The sequence below is a fragment of the Stegodyphus dumicola genome, chromosome 5 (assembly GCF_044657685.1).
Source record: "Stegodyphus dumicola isolate Sdum_Otavi_A_Nest chromosome 5, ASM4465768v1".
Lineage (NCBI taxonomy): Eukaryota > Metazoa > Arthropoda > Arachnida > Araneae > Eresidae > Stegodyphus > Stegodyphus dumicola.
In genome coordinates this window covers 145,554,288-145,572,564 of record NC_140772.1, presented here as the reverse complement: position 1 = coordinate 145,572,564, position 18,277 = coordinate 145,554,288, and the positions used below count along the sequence as shown (strand labels likewise).

The 18,277-nt window shown below is 33.2% G+C and overlaps 1 protein-coding gene, 1 long non-coding RNA gene and 1 pseudogene across 5 annotated transcripts in view; 1 reads left to right on the top strand and 2 right to left on the bottom strand.

Moving 5' to 3' along the window:
• Window positions 1-18,277, bottom strand: part of LOC146997269 (cullin-5-like) — a 572,661-nt pseudogene that overhangs the window by 116,941 nt on the left and 437,443 nt on the right. The gene's annotated exons all lie outside the window — the stretch shown is intronic.
• The window catches only part of LOC146997274 (uncharacterized), a 114,379-nt gene that overhangs the window by 39,666 nt on the left and 56,436 nt on the right, over window positions 1-18,277 (top strand). The gene's annotated exons all lie outside the window — the stretch shown is intronic.
• LOC146997275 (uncharacterized) overlaps window positions 1-18,277 on the bottom strand; it is a 69,783-nt gene that overhangs the window by 21,182 nt on the left and 30,324 nt on the right. Inside the window, exons 3-4 of the long non-coding RNA XR_015040959.1 lie at window positions 16,767-16,829; window positions 4,069-4,131 (exon numbers count right to left, since the gene is read on the bottom strand). This is a non-coding gene — a long non-coding RNA (uncharacterized LOC146997275). The remainder of the gene's footprint in view (window positions 1-4,068; window positions 4,132-16,766; window positions 16,830-18,277) is intronic.

Below are 18,277 nucleotides of genomic sequence, written 5' to 3'. Positions count from 1 at the left end.
CCATAATCCGGAATGATCTATAATCCGGACCTCAAAGCTACAAATTTTCCGCGCATGCGTTTACGCATATGCATAATACGTTTACGCATGCGCGTTTAATGTATAACGGACGGTATAAGCTAAGCTAAAATAATCTATTTCAGTTAATGTTGCAGATTGTGTTGTTCCTTAATCTTCTAATTGGATACGGCTTATTATTTTCTTTTAGACTATTAGAGCAATTTAATAAAAGTAAGTTGGAACTTTCGATTATGTCAAACACAATTTCCGATACTGGAGATGATGGTAATGTGAGTAGACGTTACAGCACAGGTCGCCCCAGAGTTACAGCGCCGAATAAGGACCGGTATTTGGCAGTTACTGCCAAAACAAACAGGTGGAGCACAGCCTGAGACCTGCCTCGTCAGCTCTCTTCAGCCACTGGTACGACAATTTCAAGGCAGACCGTGTACAGACGCTTAGGGCAGATTGGTTTATATGTTCGTAGACCTGTCAGATGCGTTCCACTTACTGCAACTCACTGTCGCCTGCGGTTAGCCTGGAGTAGAGAGCATGCACTGTGGACACCGCAACAGTGGGCTTGTGTGATGTTTTCCGACGAGTCCAGGTTTAGCTTGCAGTCTGATTCTCGCCGGACTTTCATATGGAGAGCTCCAGGTATTCGTTACCACCAAGAAAGCATCATTGAACGACACCGTTACGGTGGTGTAGGAGTGCTCGTTTGGGGTGGAATTATTCTGGGTTCCAGAACTGACCTTCATGTTCAAATTGGAATCATGACAAGCCATATCTATCGGGACGTCATTCTGGAACAACATGTACATTTGTTTCGGGGTGCCATGGGCACACAATTTGTTTATGGATGACAACGCCAGTCCTCACCGTGCAAATATCGTAAGCGAATGCCTTCAATCGGAGGATATCACCCGTACAGACTGGCCAGCATTCTCACCAGACTTGAACCAGTAGAACACGTGTGGGACATGCTTGGCCGACGAGTTGCAGCCCGTCAACCTCCTTCTACATGTCTACCGGAACTTCGGAGTGCATTGCTTTTTGAGTGATGTAATATCCCCCAAGATCAGATCGATAATTTGATACTCAGATGCCTAGGCGTTGTACGGACTGTATTGCATCGTCTGGGAGACATACAATGTATTAACAATCAAACCAACCATGTAATATTGGTTTTTTGTAAATAAGTTTTTTTTTTTTTTTTTTTTTTTTTGGTAATTTGCTCCAGGGAGAAAAAAAAATCGCTAATTTTTTTAATAATATCAAACATATAGCATCTGTTTTTGCTCTTTACCTTTTGTTTAATAAATAAGCTTTACAAATAAGTCAAATTTGTTTTGCTTCTAACTTTTCCTTTGCCTGATTTTGCATTATCCTTAATTTATGGACATGAGTGTATAACAGCGAGTACTTTTGTGTACAGAAGCTGTCTTGAAAGCTTAGAATCTAAAATTTTAAGTTTGTATTTGTTTTTACTGAATTGTAAGTATTATAAATTCATATGTTTGGAAGCGTCCGAGTTTCAAAAATAATAAAAGTATAAATGATAAATAATAAAGCTTCAAAATAGTAAATCAAACAGTCATCAAAATGTTTAGTACCTATTTAAAAATTTGGAGCTTTCTTTCAATTTTAAAGTAATTTAAAATTTAATAAATAGCTTTAAAACTCTTGCCAGTCACTGCTCATCTCAATGCATATAATAGCATTATAATTTTTTATAATAATAATGCATATTTTGTTTAATTTCATGAGGCTGAAGGAGACATTGTAAACTTATATTATGAATACGAGTCATATTTTGTAAAATTCGATGAAAGGCCATTCGAAAAACATGTATACATTGACAGAATTGCCGATATAAATAAAATATGTTATTAACAATATTAACTTCTTATTAATTAAGAAAAGGCTGCATTAAATATATTAAAAGGATCTTTTAAAATTTTTGCAGGAAATGAATTTAAGTTTCTCTTAAGTGAATGGATATTTTTATATCTTTATTACCGTATTTGCAGGCGCATAAGGCACATCCCCCTTTTTTTATACACATTTCATTATAATGAATTTACAGTATTTTAAATATAAATACAAAGTAATACTTTATACCCACAATTCATCTGGGGAAGAGCTTTTAATTTTCTTCATCAAAACCTAAACACTCATCACCATAGCTAAATGAAAAGTCACTTGAAACCTCTCCTAAATCAGCATTCGAGTCCTCATACAACAGATTGTCCTCTGTACCATCCAGTGTATTAATAATGCCACACTTCATACATGATTTAACCTCTGCCTCTGTTTTCACAGCATCCCAAGATGCTTTGACCCATTCACAAACTTTCCAAATGTTAGGCCTTCCCCTTCTACTTGATGGTGTAACCTCAAAATTTGAAGCCTGCATCCAGCTTGCATGCTTTGTTACAGCAATTTCAACATTGTTTTTGAACCATAATTTGCCAACAAACTTAAGAAACACCAAACAGTTGAAATTTCCCACACTTAAAAGTCGTTCGCAAAAATTGCAGTTTTCATGCCAGATGCACATTTACTAAGCTCTCCGTAACTGTAATATTCCCACACATCGCAAGGAAACAAGAAAAAAATCACATAACTCCAAAAAAAGAGGAAATTTCCAGAAATTAATGCAATCAAAAACTGAGTATCGACATACAAGATGCACCTCCTTTTTTTCCCCGACTTATTTTCAAAGAAAAAAAATGCGTCTTATACACTAGAAAATTTGCTATTTAAAACTTTCTTACATTTATTGGAAAACAAATTGTTTTATATGCTTAATTTCATTCACATAACTATGCTCACTGTAGTTATTGGCTATACTAAATATTTGAATGAAGAAATGTAAGTTTTATTTGCACAAAAACTATTAGCATATGTTTTATAGCAATACACGCAAGTACACAAAAGTGATACACAAAAACTATGAGCATATAGTTTTATAGCAATTTATGAGAGCAAAGTTTTACATAAAAATGTAAATGAATCATAAACGCATCTGTTATATAATTTCAATACAATGAGATATAACAATAATCACTGAGGAAATCTGATATGATTGTGATGACTATATTCAATAATTAAAAAATTCCAAAGATTCCAGTAAGATTTTAATAACTGGAAGAGTAACTTCTTACTGGATCAATAAAACGCTTTTCTGCTGTTATCAGTTTTACTGGAGGAGATGTCTGAAATACTGCTATTGCGACATTATACTGATTAAACTAATGTAACACTGTGCGACACCCACACAGATCTTTAAAGCAGCAATTCTCAACAGGTGGTACACAAGATAAAAAATAGGTGGTAGGCAAAGAAACAAAGTTCAAAAATTCTATGAAGAAAAAAAGAACAATTGTTAGAAAATTCCTGTGATTGCACTTCCACTGAAGATTTCATAAATAACAACTTTTGGCTACACCGAAAAAAAGAATTTAAAGGCATTTCAAATAAAGCTAAATTTTTATTGCCTTTTCGCACAACCTATTTGTGTGAACAAGGATTTTCTTCCATGTTTTATTTGAAAAATAAATACAGAATAAAATTAAAAGTGGATCACACTTAAAGCTAAGTGAAATAAGGCCAGACAAAGAAATTGATCTCTCTTAAACAGGCCCAAATTTTACACTAAATTTAAGTATATAACTTAAATTTTGATAATTAAAATGGTAACCAATTCTTAATTAATATTTTTTATGTGTGCCTATTTAATACAGATAGCCAATAGCTTGTGCAAATGGCAAAACATTTATTTTTTCTATTTATATTGAGAAACTGAATAAGTATTATAAAATGTACAATAATTATACTGGTTGTACTAAGGTTTTTAAATTTTTGTTTAGATGGTATGTGTTAGTCAAAAGGTTGAGAACCGCTGCTTTAAAGCAATTAAATTTATGTCACTTTGTGAAGTTATACAAAAGTCGCAGTGTGACATTAACATCATTATCGCAGCATGACTTTACTACCATACTCAAAGACAAAGAAGCAACAATAACAAAAAAAAGAAGCCAAGAGAAAAAATTGTTATCTTACCTCTCAGCCTCCACATCCACAGGGCTTGTTTGCTCACATCCTCTTCTTGGGCGCTTCGCATTCCTATAATAAACAAAAATAGGTACAATTTTATTACCGAGACCATAATAAACCACAGTGACAGTACATGCATAAAAGCACCAAACTTGGCACACACATCCATTTAAATCATAAATTGACATCACATAAATTTAGATACTTCTAAATGCAAGTGAATTATGACTGCACATAAATTTAGATAGCTCTAAATTTTAATTTACCACTGAAATACTGGTATACTTTTTAAACTTTTTAAAAGTGCATCGAATCTATCTATTTAGAAATTGCCAGAGATGAAAAATTTGCAATAAAATTTTGACAAAGAAAAGGCATCATTCATGATTGTGTGTGATTATGACAAAGCCTCAAGGGCTATCTGCCTGTGCCTTTGTGGAGCACTTTCTAAGGGAAACTGGCTTGTATACACGTTACACATGGGGAAAACCACGAAAACGCCCAGCCCGTTCCTGGGATTCGAACCTCAGACCGACTACCAGCGTTCGGTGACTCCACCGCTCGTGGGCCTCATTCGTGATAGAAAATTAGGCTTAAACTATAGTCCAAGAACCATGAAATGAAACCATTTCATCGATAACTCAACAACTAAATGGCACCTTTAATCTTCTAGGTGTATCTACGGATTATTTCGTATTGAAAGATGGCTTTCCAAATCACGACACGCAGAATATTCTTGTCAGATTTTGATAAATACGAAATGGTTTCGAATGAATGCGGCAACTGGCAGTAGGGAAATAGCAATCAATAGAGAAAGATGTTACAGCGTGAGGTTCATAAATAAAAACCTCGTATCCAGCCACACTATCTGCCGACCTGTAGGCGATTTTCGTGCCGAAACCGAAAAATACTAAGAAGCCTTCGACCGAAAGCTTTGTGTATGCAAAAAGTTTGTGAAACAAAATTTCTTCTATAAAATAAAATGCAATTTGCACTGAACCCATGAATTACTTTTAAAGAAATTAATATCACCTAATTTACAAATAATTTCTTTTAGCATGGAATAAATACTTAAACAGGTATCTTACAATTACATGAAATAACGTAATCTTTAAAGGCATTGATGTATACAATATAAATATTTGCTTGTTATTTTATGAAATAACAGTGTCTGGGAAGCCCACTCAAATATCCTGTAGAATTTTAACAAATTATTTTATAGGATACAAATATGCATCTGTTTTTTTATGAAATATGTGAAATTCATGCAAATAAAATTAAGGATTATGAAATTTATTTTAATATAAATAACTCTGCAAAAAGAAATATTCAGGAGACTTTATTCCCCTTATTTTCCTATTATTGTCATCATAAAAAAATAATAGCATTTATCTTAAAGATAATTAGCTTATTTAAAAAATACAATCTGTAAGCACTTTCTTTAACTCGATATAAGATCCATTTATTTTAAATACTTTTCTAAAACTTTTTATAAAAAATAAGAAAATAATGTAAGCACAAACCTTGTGGTTGAAAAGTTATGCAAACCTTGGGTTCAGTACCCCTCAAATAAATAATGAAAACAATCTCAGATTTTATAGGATAAAAATTAGGTCCAAACGGGCAATTTTTTTCATTTACAGACAATCATTAGATGTTTGGGCTAATGCTACTTTGGACTAAAAGTATTTAAAAGCTACAATTTCAGACAGACTGTCTTGCACACTTAAAATACAAATGTTTTATTAATTACACTGCTTGCCTTAAAAATATGTTTCTTAATCAAAAATTTGCTAAATTTTTATAAAACATAAACTAATACTTATAAAAGAGCCTGAGGCAATTTGTTACAATTAATTAAATTGTTCAACGTTGTTTAATTAATTGTTTAGGCGGTCAGAGCCGGAACAGCTAATGAAGTTTATGAGACTGTGATATTACTTTCGGTTTTGTGAAATGAAGAATTACATAGGATACTTTCAGATTGAAGTTCTGTAGAAACAAAAAAGTAAGTACCATCCCTCTTTCTGAAGCTCTTTATTTGTTTATTGACTTTTGGTAATTAAAAGGTCACTAAAGGAGATATCAGCGAAAAAACATACATTGAAAACAAAGTTAAAACAAAACGTTGCCGACAAAAATATCCAAAGAAGTGATTTGGAAGTGCTGAAGAATAAGTTTAAAGTGTTCGAGACAAAGATAAATTCCAATTTCGATTCTTTGTTCGGGTTATGTATTGAAGAAAGTGCAGTCAAAAGTCTTTAATCCGGACATCCATAATCCGGAATGATCTATAATCCGGACCTCAAAGCTACAAATTTTCCGCGCATGCGTTTACGCATATGCATAATACGTTTACGCATGCGCGTTTAATGTATAACGGACGGTATAAGCTAAGCTAAAATAATCTATTTCAGTTAATGTTGCAGATTGTGTTGTTCCTTAATCTTCTAATTGGATACGGCTTATTATTTTCTTTTAGACTATTAGAGCAATTTAATAAAAGTAAGTTGGAACTTTCGATTATGTCAAACACAATTTCCGATACTGGAGATGATGGTAATGTGAGTAGACGTTACAGCACAGGTCGCCCCAGAGTTACAGCGCCGAATAAGGACCGGTATTTGGCAGTTACTGCCAAAACAAACAGGTGGAGCACAGCCTGAGACCTGCCTCGTCAGCTCTCTTCAGCCACTGGTACGACAATTTCAAGGCAGACCGTGTACAGACGCTTAGGGCAGATTGGTTTATATGTTCGTAGACCTGTCAGATGCGTTCCACTTACTGCAACTCACTGTCGCCTGCGGTTAGCCTGGAGTAGAGAGCATGCACTGTGGACACCGCAACAGTGGGCTTGTGTGATGTTTTCCGACGAGTCCAGGTTTAGCTTGCAGTCTGATTCTCGCCGGACTTTCATATGGAGAGCTCCAGGTATTCGTTACCACCAAGAAAGCATCATTGAACGACACCGTTACGGTGGTGTAGGAGTGCTCGTTTGGGGTGGAATTATTCTGGGTTCCAGAACTGACCTTCATGTTCAAATTGGAATCATGACAAGCCATATCTATCGGGACGTCATTCTGGAACAACATGTACATTTGTTTCGGGGTGCCATGGGCACACAATTTGTTTATGGATGACAACGCCAGTCCTCACCGTGCAAATATCGTAAGCGAATGCCTTCAATCGGAGGATATCACCCGTACAGACTGGCCAGCATTCTCACCAGACTTGAACCAGTAGAACACGTGTGGGACATGCTTGGCCGACGAGTTGCAGCCCGTCAACCTCCTTCTACATGTCTACCGGAACTTCGGAGTGCATTGCTTTTTGAGTGATGTAATATCCCCCAAGATCAGATCGATAATTTGATACTCAGATGCCTAGGCGTTGTACGGACTGTATTGCATCGTCTGGGAGACATACAATGTATTAACAATCAAACCAACCATGTAATATTGGTTTTTTGTAAATAAGTTTTTTTTTTTTTTTTTTTTTTTTTGGTAATTTGCTCCAGGGAGAAAAAAAAATCGCTAATTTTTTTAATAATATCAAACATATAGCATCTGTTTTTGCTCTTTACCTTTTGTTTAATAAATAAGCTTTACAAATAAGTCAAATTTGTTTTGCTTCTAACTTTTCCTTTGCCTGATTTTGCATTATCCTTAATTTATGGACATGAGTGTATAACAGCGAGTACTTTTGTGTACAGAAGCTGTCTTGAAAGCTTAGAATCTAAAATTTTAAGTTTGTATTTGTTTTTACTGAATTGTAAGTATTATAAATTCATATGTTTGGAAGCGTCCGAGTTTCAAAAATAATAAAAGTATAAATGATAAATAATAAAGCTTCAAAATAGTAAATCAAACAATCATCAAAATGTTTAGTACCTATTTAAAAATTTGGAGCTTTCTTTCAATTTTAAAGTAATTTAAAATTTAATAAATAGCTTTAAAACTCTTGCCAGTCACTGCTCATCTCAATGCATATAATAGCATTATAATTTTTTATAATAATAATGCATATTTTGTTTAATTTCATGAGGCTGAAGGAGACATTGTAAACTTATATTATGAATACGAGTCATATTTTGTAAAATTCGATGAAAGGCCATTCGAAAAACATGTATACATTGACAGAATTGCCGATATAAATAAAATATGTTATTAACAATATTAACTTCTTATTAATTAAGAAAAGGCTGCATTAAATATATTAAAAGGATCTTTTAAAATTTTTGCAGGAAATGAATTTAAGTTTCTCTTAAGTGAATGGATATTTTTATATCTTTATTACCGTATTTGCAGGCGCATAAGGCACATCCCCCTTTTTTTATACACATTTCATTATAATGAATTTACAGTATTTTAAATATAAATGCAAAGTAATACTTTATACCCACAATTCATCTGGGGAAGAGCTTTTAATTTTCTTCATCAAAACCTAAACACTCATCACCATAGCTAAATGAAAAGTCACTTGAAACCTCTCCTAAATCAGCATTCGAGTCCTCATACAACAGATTGTCCTCTGTACCATCCAGTGTATTAATAATGCCACACTTCATACATGATTTAACCTCTGCCTCTGTTTTCACAGCATCCCAAGATGCTTTGACCCATTCACAAACTTTCCAAATGTTAGGCCTTCCCCTTCTTCTTGATGGTGTAACCTCAAAATTTGAAGCCTGCATCCAGCTTGCATGCTTTGTTACAGCAATTTCAACATTGTTTTTGAACCATAATTTGCCAACAAACTTAAGAAACACCAAACAGTTGAAATTTCCCACACTTAAAAGTCGTTCGCAAAAATTGCAGTTTTCATGCCAGATGCACATTTACTAAGCTCTCCGTAACTGTAATATTCCCACACATCGCAAGGAAACAAGAAAAAAATCACATAACTCCAAAAAAAGAGGAAATTTCCAGAAATTAATGCAATCAAAAACTGAGTATCGACATACAAGATGCACCTCCTTTTTTTCCCGACTTATTTTCAAAGAAAAAAAGTGCGTCTTATACAATAGAAAATTTGCTATTTAAAACTTTCTTACATTTATTGGAAAACAAATTGTTTTATATGCTTAATTTCATTCACATAACTATGCTCACTGTAGTTATTGGCTATACTAAATATTTGAATGAAGAAATGTAAGTTTTATTTGCACAAAAACTATTAGCATGTGTTTTATAGCAATACACGCAAGTACACAAAAGTGATACACAAAAACTATGAGCATATAGTTTTATAGCAATTTATGAGAGCAAAGTTTTACATAAAAATGTAAATGAATCATAAACGCATCTGTTATATAATTTCAATACAATGAGATATAACAATAATCACTGAGGAAATCTGATATGATTGTGATGACTATATTCAATAATTAAAAAATTCCAAAGATTCCAGTAAGATTTTAATAACTGGAAGAGTAACTTCTTACTGGATCAATAAAACGCTTTTCTGCTGTTATCAGTTTTACTGGAGGAGATGTCTGAAATACTGCTATTGCGACATTATACTGATTAAACTAATGTAACACTGTGCGACACCCACACAGATCTTTAAAGCAGCAATTCTCAACAGGTGGTACACAAGATAAAAAATAGGTGGTAGGCAAAGAAACAAAGTTCAAAAATTCTATGAAGAAAAAAAGAACAATTGTTAGAAAATTCCTGTGATTGCACTTCCACTGAAGATTTCATAAATAACAACTTTTGGCTACACCGAAAAAAAGAATTTAAAGGCATTTCAAATAAAGCTAAATTTTTATTGCCTTTTCGCACAACCTATTTGTGTGAACAAGGATTTTCTTCCATGTTTTATTTGAAAAATAAATACAGAATAAAATTAAAAGTGGATCACACTTAAAGCTAAGTGAAATAAGGCCAGACAAAGAAATTGATCTCTCTTAAACAGGCCCAAATTTTACACTAAATTTAAGTATATAACTTAAATTTTGATAATTAAAATGGTAACCAATTCTTAATTAATATTTTTTATGTGTGCCTATTTAATACAGATAGCCAATAGCTTGTGCAAATGGCAAAACATTTATTTTTTCTATTTATATTGAGAAACTGAATAAGTATTATAAAATGTACAATAATTATACTGGTTGTACTAAGGTTTTTAAATTTTTGTTTAGATGGTATGTGTTAGTCAAAAGGTTGAGAACCGCTGCTTTAAAGCAATTAAATTTATGTCACTTTGTGAAGTTATACAAAAGTCGCAGTGTGACATTAACATCATTATCGCAGCATGACTTTACTACCATACTCAAAGACAAAGAAGCAACAATAACAAAAAAAAGAAGCCAAGAGAAAAAATTGGTATCTTACCTCTCAGCCTCCACATCCACAGGGCCTGTTTGCTCACATCCTGTTTCTTGTCGCTTCTTGGGCGCTTCGCATTCCTATAATAAACAAAAATAGGTACAATTTTATTACCGAGACCATAATAAACCACAGTGACAGTACATGCATAAAAGCACCAAACTTGGCACACACATCCATTTAAATCATAAATTGACATCACATAAATTTAGATACTTCTAAATGCAAGTGAATTATGACTGCACATAAATTTAGATAGCTCTAAATTTTAATTTACCACTGAAATACTGGTATACTTTTTAAACTTTTTAAAAGTGCATCGAATCTATCTATTTAGAAATTGCCAGAGATGAAAAATTTGCAATAAAATTTTGACAAAGAAAAGGCATCATTCATGATTGTGTGTGATTATGACAAAGCCTCAAGGGCTATCTGCCTGTGCCTTTGTGGAGCACTTTCTAAGGGAAACTGGCTTGTATACACGTTACACATGGGGAAAACCACGAAAACGCCCAGCCCGTTCCTGGGATTCGAACCTCGGACCGACTACCAGCGTTCGGTGACTCCACCGCTCGGCCGCTGGTGGGCCTCATTCGTGATAGAAAATTAGGCTTAAACTATAGTCCAAGAACCATGAAATGAAACCATTTCATCGATAACTCAACAACTAAATGGCACCTTTAATCTTCTAGGTGTATCTACGGATTATTTCGTATTGAAAGATGGCTTTCCAAATCACGACACGCAGAATATTCTTGTCAGATTTTGATAAATACGAAATGGTTTCGAATGAATGCGGCAACTGGCAGTAGGGAAATAGCAATCAATAGAGAAAGATGTTACAGCGCGAGGTTCATAAATAAAAACCTCGTATCCAGCCACACTATCTGCCGACCTGTAGGCGATTTTCGTGCCGAAACCGAAAAATACTAAGAAGCCTTCGACCGAAAGCTTTGTGTATGCAAAAAGTTTGTGAAACAAAATTTCTTCTATAAAATAAAATGCAATTTGCACTGAACCCATGAATTACTTTTAAAGAAATTAATATCACCTAATTTACAAATAATTTCTTTTAGCATGGAATAAATACTTAAACAGGTATCTTACAATTACATGAAATAACGTAATCTTTAAAGGCATTGATGTATACAATATAAATATTTGCTTGTTATTTTATGAAATAACAGTGTCTGGGAAGCCCACTCAAATATCCTGTAGAATTTTAACAAATTATTTTATAGGATACAAATATGCATCTGTTTTTTTATGAAATATGTGAAATTCATGCAAATAAAATTAAGGATTATGAAATTTATTTTAATATAAATAACTCTGCAAAAAGAAATATTCAGGAGACTTTATTCCCCTTATTTTCCTATTATTGTCATCATAAAAAAATAATAGCATTTATCTTAAAGATAATTAGCTTATTTAAAAAATACAATCTGTAAGCACTTTCTTTAACTCGATATAAGATCCATTTATTTTAAATACTTTTCTAAAACTTTTTATAAAAAATAAGAAAATAATGTAAGCACAAACCTTGTGGTTGAAAAGTTATGCAAACCTTGGGTTCAGTACCCCTCAAATAAATAATGAAAACAATCTCAGATTTTATAGGATAAAAATTAGGTCCAAACGGGCAATTTTTTTCATTTACAGACAATCATTAGATGTTTGGGCTAATGCTACTTTGGACTAAAAGTATTTAAAAGCTACAATTTCAGACAGACTGTCTTGCACACTTAAAATACAAATGTTTTATTAATTACACTGCTTGCCTTAAAAATATGTTTCTTAATCAAAAATTTGCTAAATTTTTATAAAACATAAACTAATACTTATAAAAGAGCCTGAGGCAATTTGTTACAATTAATTAAATTGTTCAACGTTGTTTAATTAATTGTTTAGGCGGTCAGAGCCGGAACAGCTAATGAAGTTTATGAGACTGTGATATTACTTTCGGTTTTGTGAAATGAAGAATTACATAGGATACTTTCAGATTGAAGTTCTGTAGAAACAAAAAAGTAAGTACCATCCCTCTTTCTGAAGCTCTTTATTTGTTTATTGACTTTTGGTAATTAAAAGGTCACTAAAGGAGATATCAGCGAAAAAACATACATTGAAAACAAAGTTAAAACAAAACGTTGCCGACAAAAATATCCAAAGAAGTGATTTGGAAGTGCTGAAGAATAAGTTTAAAGTGTTCGAGACAAAGATAAATTCCAATTTCGATTCTTTGTTCGGGTTATGTATTGAAGAAAGTGCAGTCAAAAGTCTTTAATCCGGACATCCATAATCCGGAATGATCTATAATCCGGACCTCAAAGCTACAAATTTTCCGCGCATGCGTTTACGCATATGCATAATACGTTTACGCATGCGCGTTTAATGTATAACGGACGGTATAAGCTAAGCTAAAATAATCTATTTCAGTTAATGTTGCAGATTGTGTTGTTCCTTAATCTTCTAATTGGATACGGCTTATTATTTTCTTTTAGACTATTAGAGCAATTTAATAAAAGTAAGTTGGAACTTTCGATTATGTCAAACACAATTTCCGATACTGGAGATGATGGTAATGTGAGTAGACGTTACAGCACAGGTCGCCCCAGAGTTACAGCGCCGAATAAGGACCGGTATTTGGCAGTTACTGCCAAAACAAACAGGTGGAGCACAGCCTGAGACCTGCCTCGTCAGCTCTCTTCAGCCACTGGTACGACAATTTCAAGGCAGACCGTGTACAGACGCTTAGGGCAGATTGGTTTATATGTTCGTAGACCTGTCAGATGCGTTCCACTTACTGCAACTCACTGTCGCCTGCGGTTAGCCTGGAGTAGAGAGCATGCACTGTGGACACCGCAACAGTGGGCTTGTGTGATGTTTTCCGACGAGTCCAGGTTTAGCTTGCAGTCTGATTCTCGCCGGACTTTCATATGGAGAGCTCCAGGTATTCGTTACCACCAAGAAAGCATCATTGAACGACACCGTTACGGTGGTGTAGGAGTGCTCGTTTGGGGTGGAATTATTCTGGGTTCCAGAACTGACCTTCATGTTCAAATTGGAATCATGACAAGCCATATCTATCGGGACGTCATTCTGGAACAACATGTACATTTGTTTCGGGGTGCCATGGGCACACAATTTGTTTATGGATGACAACGCCAGTCCTCACCGTGCAAATATCGTAAGCGAATGCCTTCAATCGGAGGATATCACCCGTACAGACTGGCCAGCATTCTCACCAGACTTGAACCAGTAGAACACGTGTGGGACATGCTTGGCCGACGAGTTGCAGCCCGTCAACCTCCTTCTACATGTCTACCGGAACTTCGGAGTGCATTGCTTTTTGAGTGATGTAATATCCCCCAAGATCAGATCGATAATTTGATACTCAGATGCCTAGGCGTTGTACGGACTGTATTGCATCGTCTGGGAGACATACAATGTATTAACAATCAAACCAACCATGTAATATTGGTTTTTTGTAAATAAGTTTTTTTTTTTTTTTTTTTTTTTTTTTTTTTTTTGGTAATTTGCTCCAGGGAGAAAAAAAAATCGCTAATTTTTTTAATAATATCAAACATATAGCATCTGTTTTTGCTCTTTACCTTTTGTTTAATAAATAAGCTTTACAAATAAGTCAAATTTGTTTTGCTTCTAACTTTTCCTTTGCCTGATTTTGCATTATCCTTAATTTATGGACATGAGTGTATAACAGCGAGTACTTTTGTGTACAGAAGCTGTCTTGAAAGCTTAGAATCTAAAATTTTAAGTTTGTATTTGTTTTTACTGAATTGTAAGTATTATAAATTCATATGTTTGGAAGCGTCCGAGTTTCAAAAATAATAAAAGTATAAATGATAAATAATAAAGCTTCAAAATAGTAAATCAAACAATCATCAAAATGTTTAGTACCTATTTAAAAATTTGGAGCTTTCTTTCAATTTTAAAGTAATTTAAAATTTAATAAATAGCTTTAAAACTCTTGCCAGTCACTGCTCATCTCAATGCATATAATAGCATTATAATTTTTTATAATAATAATGCATATTTTGTTTAATTTCATGAGGCTGAAGGAGACATTGTAAACTTATATTATGAATACGAGTCATATTTTGTAAAATTCGATGAAAGGCCATTCGAAAAACATGTATACATTGACAGAATTGCCGATATAAATAAAATATGTTATTAACAATATTAACTTCTTATTAATTAAGAAAAGGCTGCATTAAATATATTAAAAGGATCTTTTAAAATTTTTGCAGGAAATGAATTTAAGTTTCTCTTAAGTGAATGGATATTTTTATATCTTTATTACCGTATTTGCAGGCGCATAAGGCACATCCCCCTTTTTTTATACACATTTCATTATAATGAATTTACAGTATTTTAAATATAAATGCAAAGTAATACTTTATACCCACAATTCATCTGGGGAAGAGCTTTTAATTTTCTTCATCAAAACCTAAACACTCATCACCATAGCTAAATGAAAAGTCACTTGAAACCTCTCCTAAATCAGCATTCGAGTCCTCATACAACAGATTGTCCTCTGTACCATCCAGTGTATTAATAATGCCACACTTCATACATGATTTAACCTCTGCCTCTGTTTTCACAGCATCCCAAGATGCTTTGACCCATTCACAAACTTTCCAAATGTTAGGCCTTCCCCTTCTTCTTGATGGTGTAACCTCAAAATTTGAAGCCTGCATCCAGCTTGCATGCTTTGTTACAGCAATTTCAACATTGTTTTTGAACCATAATTTGCCAACAAACTTAAGAAACACCAAACAGTTGAAATTTCCCACACTTAAAAGTCGTTCGCAAAAATTGCAGTTTTCATGCCAGATGCACATTTACTAAGCTCTCCGTAACTGTAATATTCCCACACATCGCAAGGAAACAAGAAAAAAATCACATAACTCCAAAAAAAGAGGAAATTTCCAGAAATTAATGCAATCAAAAACTGAGTATCGACATACAAGATGCACCTCCTTTTTTTCCCGACTTATTTTCAAAGAAAAAAAGTGCGTCTTATACACTAGAAAATTTGCTATATAAAACTTTCTTACATTTATTGGAAAACAAATTGTTTTATATGCTTAATTTCATTCACATAACTATGCTCACTGTAGTTATTGGCTATACTAAATATTTGAATGAAGAAATGTAAGTTTTATTTGCACAAAAACTATTAGCATATGTTTTATAGCAATACACGCAAGTACACAAAAGTGATACACAAAAACTATGAGCATATAGTTTTATAGCAATTTATGAGAGCAAAGTTTTACATAAAAATGTAAATGAATCATAAACGCATCTGTTATATAATTTCAATACAATGAGATATAACAATAATCACTGAGGAAATCTGATATGATTGTGATGACTATATTCAATAATTAAAAAATTCCAAAGATTCCAGTAAGATTTTAATAACTGGAAGAGTAACTTCTTACTGGATCAATAAAACGCTTTTCTGCTGTTATCAGTTTTACTGGAGGAGATGTCTGAAATACTGCTATTGCGACATTATACTGATTAAACTAATGTAACACTGTGCGACACCCACACAGATCTTTAAAGCAGCAATTCTCAACAGGTGGTACACAAGATAAAAAATAGGTGGTAGGCAAAGAAACAAAGTTCAAAAATTCTATGAAGAAAAAAAGAACAATTGTTAGAAAATTCCTGTGATTGCACTTCCACTGAAGATTTCATAAATAACAACTTTTGGCTACACCGAAAAAAAGAATTTAAAGGCATTTCAAATAAAGCTAAATTTTTATTGCCTTTTCGCACAACCTATTTGTGTGAACAAGGATTTTCTTCCATGTTTTATTTGAAAAATAAATACAGAATAAAATTAAAAGTGGATCACACTTAAAGCTAAGTGAAATAAGGCCAGACAAAGAAATTGATCTCTCTTAAACAGGCCCAAATTTTACACTAAATTTAAGTATATAACTTAAATTTTGATAATTAAAATGGTAACCAATTCTTAATTAATATTTTTTATGTGTGCCTATTTAATACAGATAGCCAATAGCTTGTGCAAATGGCAAAACATTTATTTTTTCTATTTATATTGAGAAACTGAATAAGTATTATAAAATGTACAATAATCATACTGGTTGTACTAAGGTTTTTAAATTTTTGTTTAGATGGTATGTGTTAGTCAAAAGGTTGAGAACCGCTGCTTTAAAGCAATTAAATTTATGTCACTTTGTGAAGTTATACAAAAGTCGCAGTGTGACATTAACATCATTATCGCAGCATGACTTTACTACCATACTCAAAGACAAAGAAGCAACAATAACAAAAAAAAGAAGCCAAGAGAAAAAATTGTTATCTTACCTCTCAGCCTCCACATCCACAGGGCTTGTTTGCTCACATCCTCTTCTTGGGCGCTTCGCATTCCTATAATAAACAAAAATAGGTACAATTTTATTACCGAGACCATAATAAACCACAGTGACAGTACATGCATAAAAGCACCAAACTTGGCACACACATCCATTTAAATCATAAATTGACATCACATAAATTTAGATACTTCTAAATGCAAGTGAATTATGACTGCACATAAATTTAGATAGCTCTAAATTTTAATTTACCACTGAAATACTGGTATACTTTTTAAACTTTTTAAAAGTGCATCGAATCTATCTATTTAGAAATTGCCAGAGATGAAAAATTTGCAATAAAATTTTGACAAAGAAAAGGCATCATTCATGATTGTGTGTGATTATGACAAAGCCTCAAGGGCTATCTGCCTGTGCCTTTGTGGAGCACTTTCTAAGGGAAACTGGCTTGTATACACGTTACACATGGGGAAAACCACGAAAACGCCCAGCCCGTTCCTGGGATTCGAACCTCAGACCGACTACCAGCGTTCGGTGACTCCACCGCTCGTGGGCCTCATTCGTGATAGAAAATTAGGCTTAAACTATAGTCCAAGAACCATGAAATGAAACCATTTCATCGATAACTCAACAACTAAATGGCACCTTTAATCTTCTAGGTGTATCTACGGATTATTTCGTATTGAAAGATGGCTTTCCAAATCACGACACGCAGAATATTCTTGTCAGATTTTGATAAATACGAAATGGTTTCGAATGAATGCGGCAACTGGCAGTAGGGAAATAGCAATCAATAGAGAAAGATGTTACAGCGCGAGGTTCATAAATAAAAACCTCGTATCCAGCCACACTATCTGCCGACCTGTAGGCGATTTTCGTGCCGAAACCGAAAAATACTAAGAAGCCTTCGACCGAAAGCTTTGTGTATGCAAAAAGTTTGTGAAACAAAATTTCTTCTATAAAATAAAATGCAATTTGCACTGAACCCATGAATTACTTTTAAAGAAATTAATATCACCTAATTTACAAATAATTTCTTTTAGCATGGAATAAATACTTAAACAGGTATCTTACAATTACATGAAATAACGTAATCTTTAAAGGCATTGATGTATACAATATAAATATTTGCTTGTTATTTTATGAAATAACAGTGTCTGGGAAGCCCACTCAAATATCCTGTAGAATTTTAACAAATTATTTTATAGGATACAAATATGCATCTGTTTTTTTATGAAATATGTGAAATTCATGCAAATAAAATTAAGGATTATGAAATTTATTTTAATATAAATAACTCTGCAAAAAGAAATATTCAGGAGACTTTATTCCCCTTATTTTCCTATTATTGTCATCATAAAAAAATAATAGCATTTATCTTAAAGATAATTAGCTTATTTAAAAAATACAATCTGTAAGCACTTTCTTTAACTCGATATAAGATCCATTTATTTTAAATACTTTTCTAAAACTTTTTATAAAAAATAAGAAAATAATGTAAGC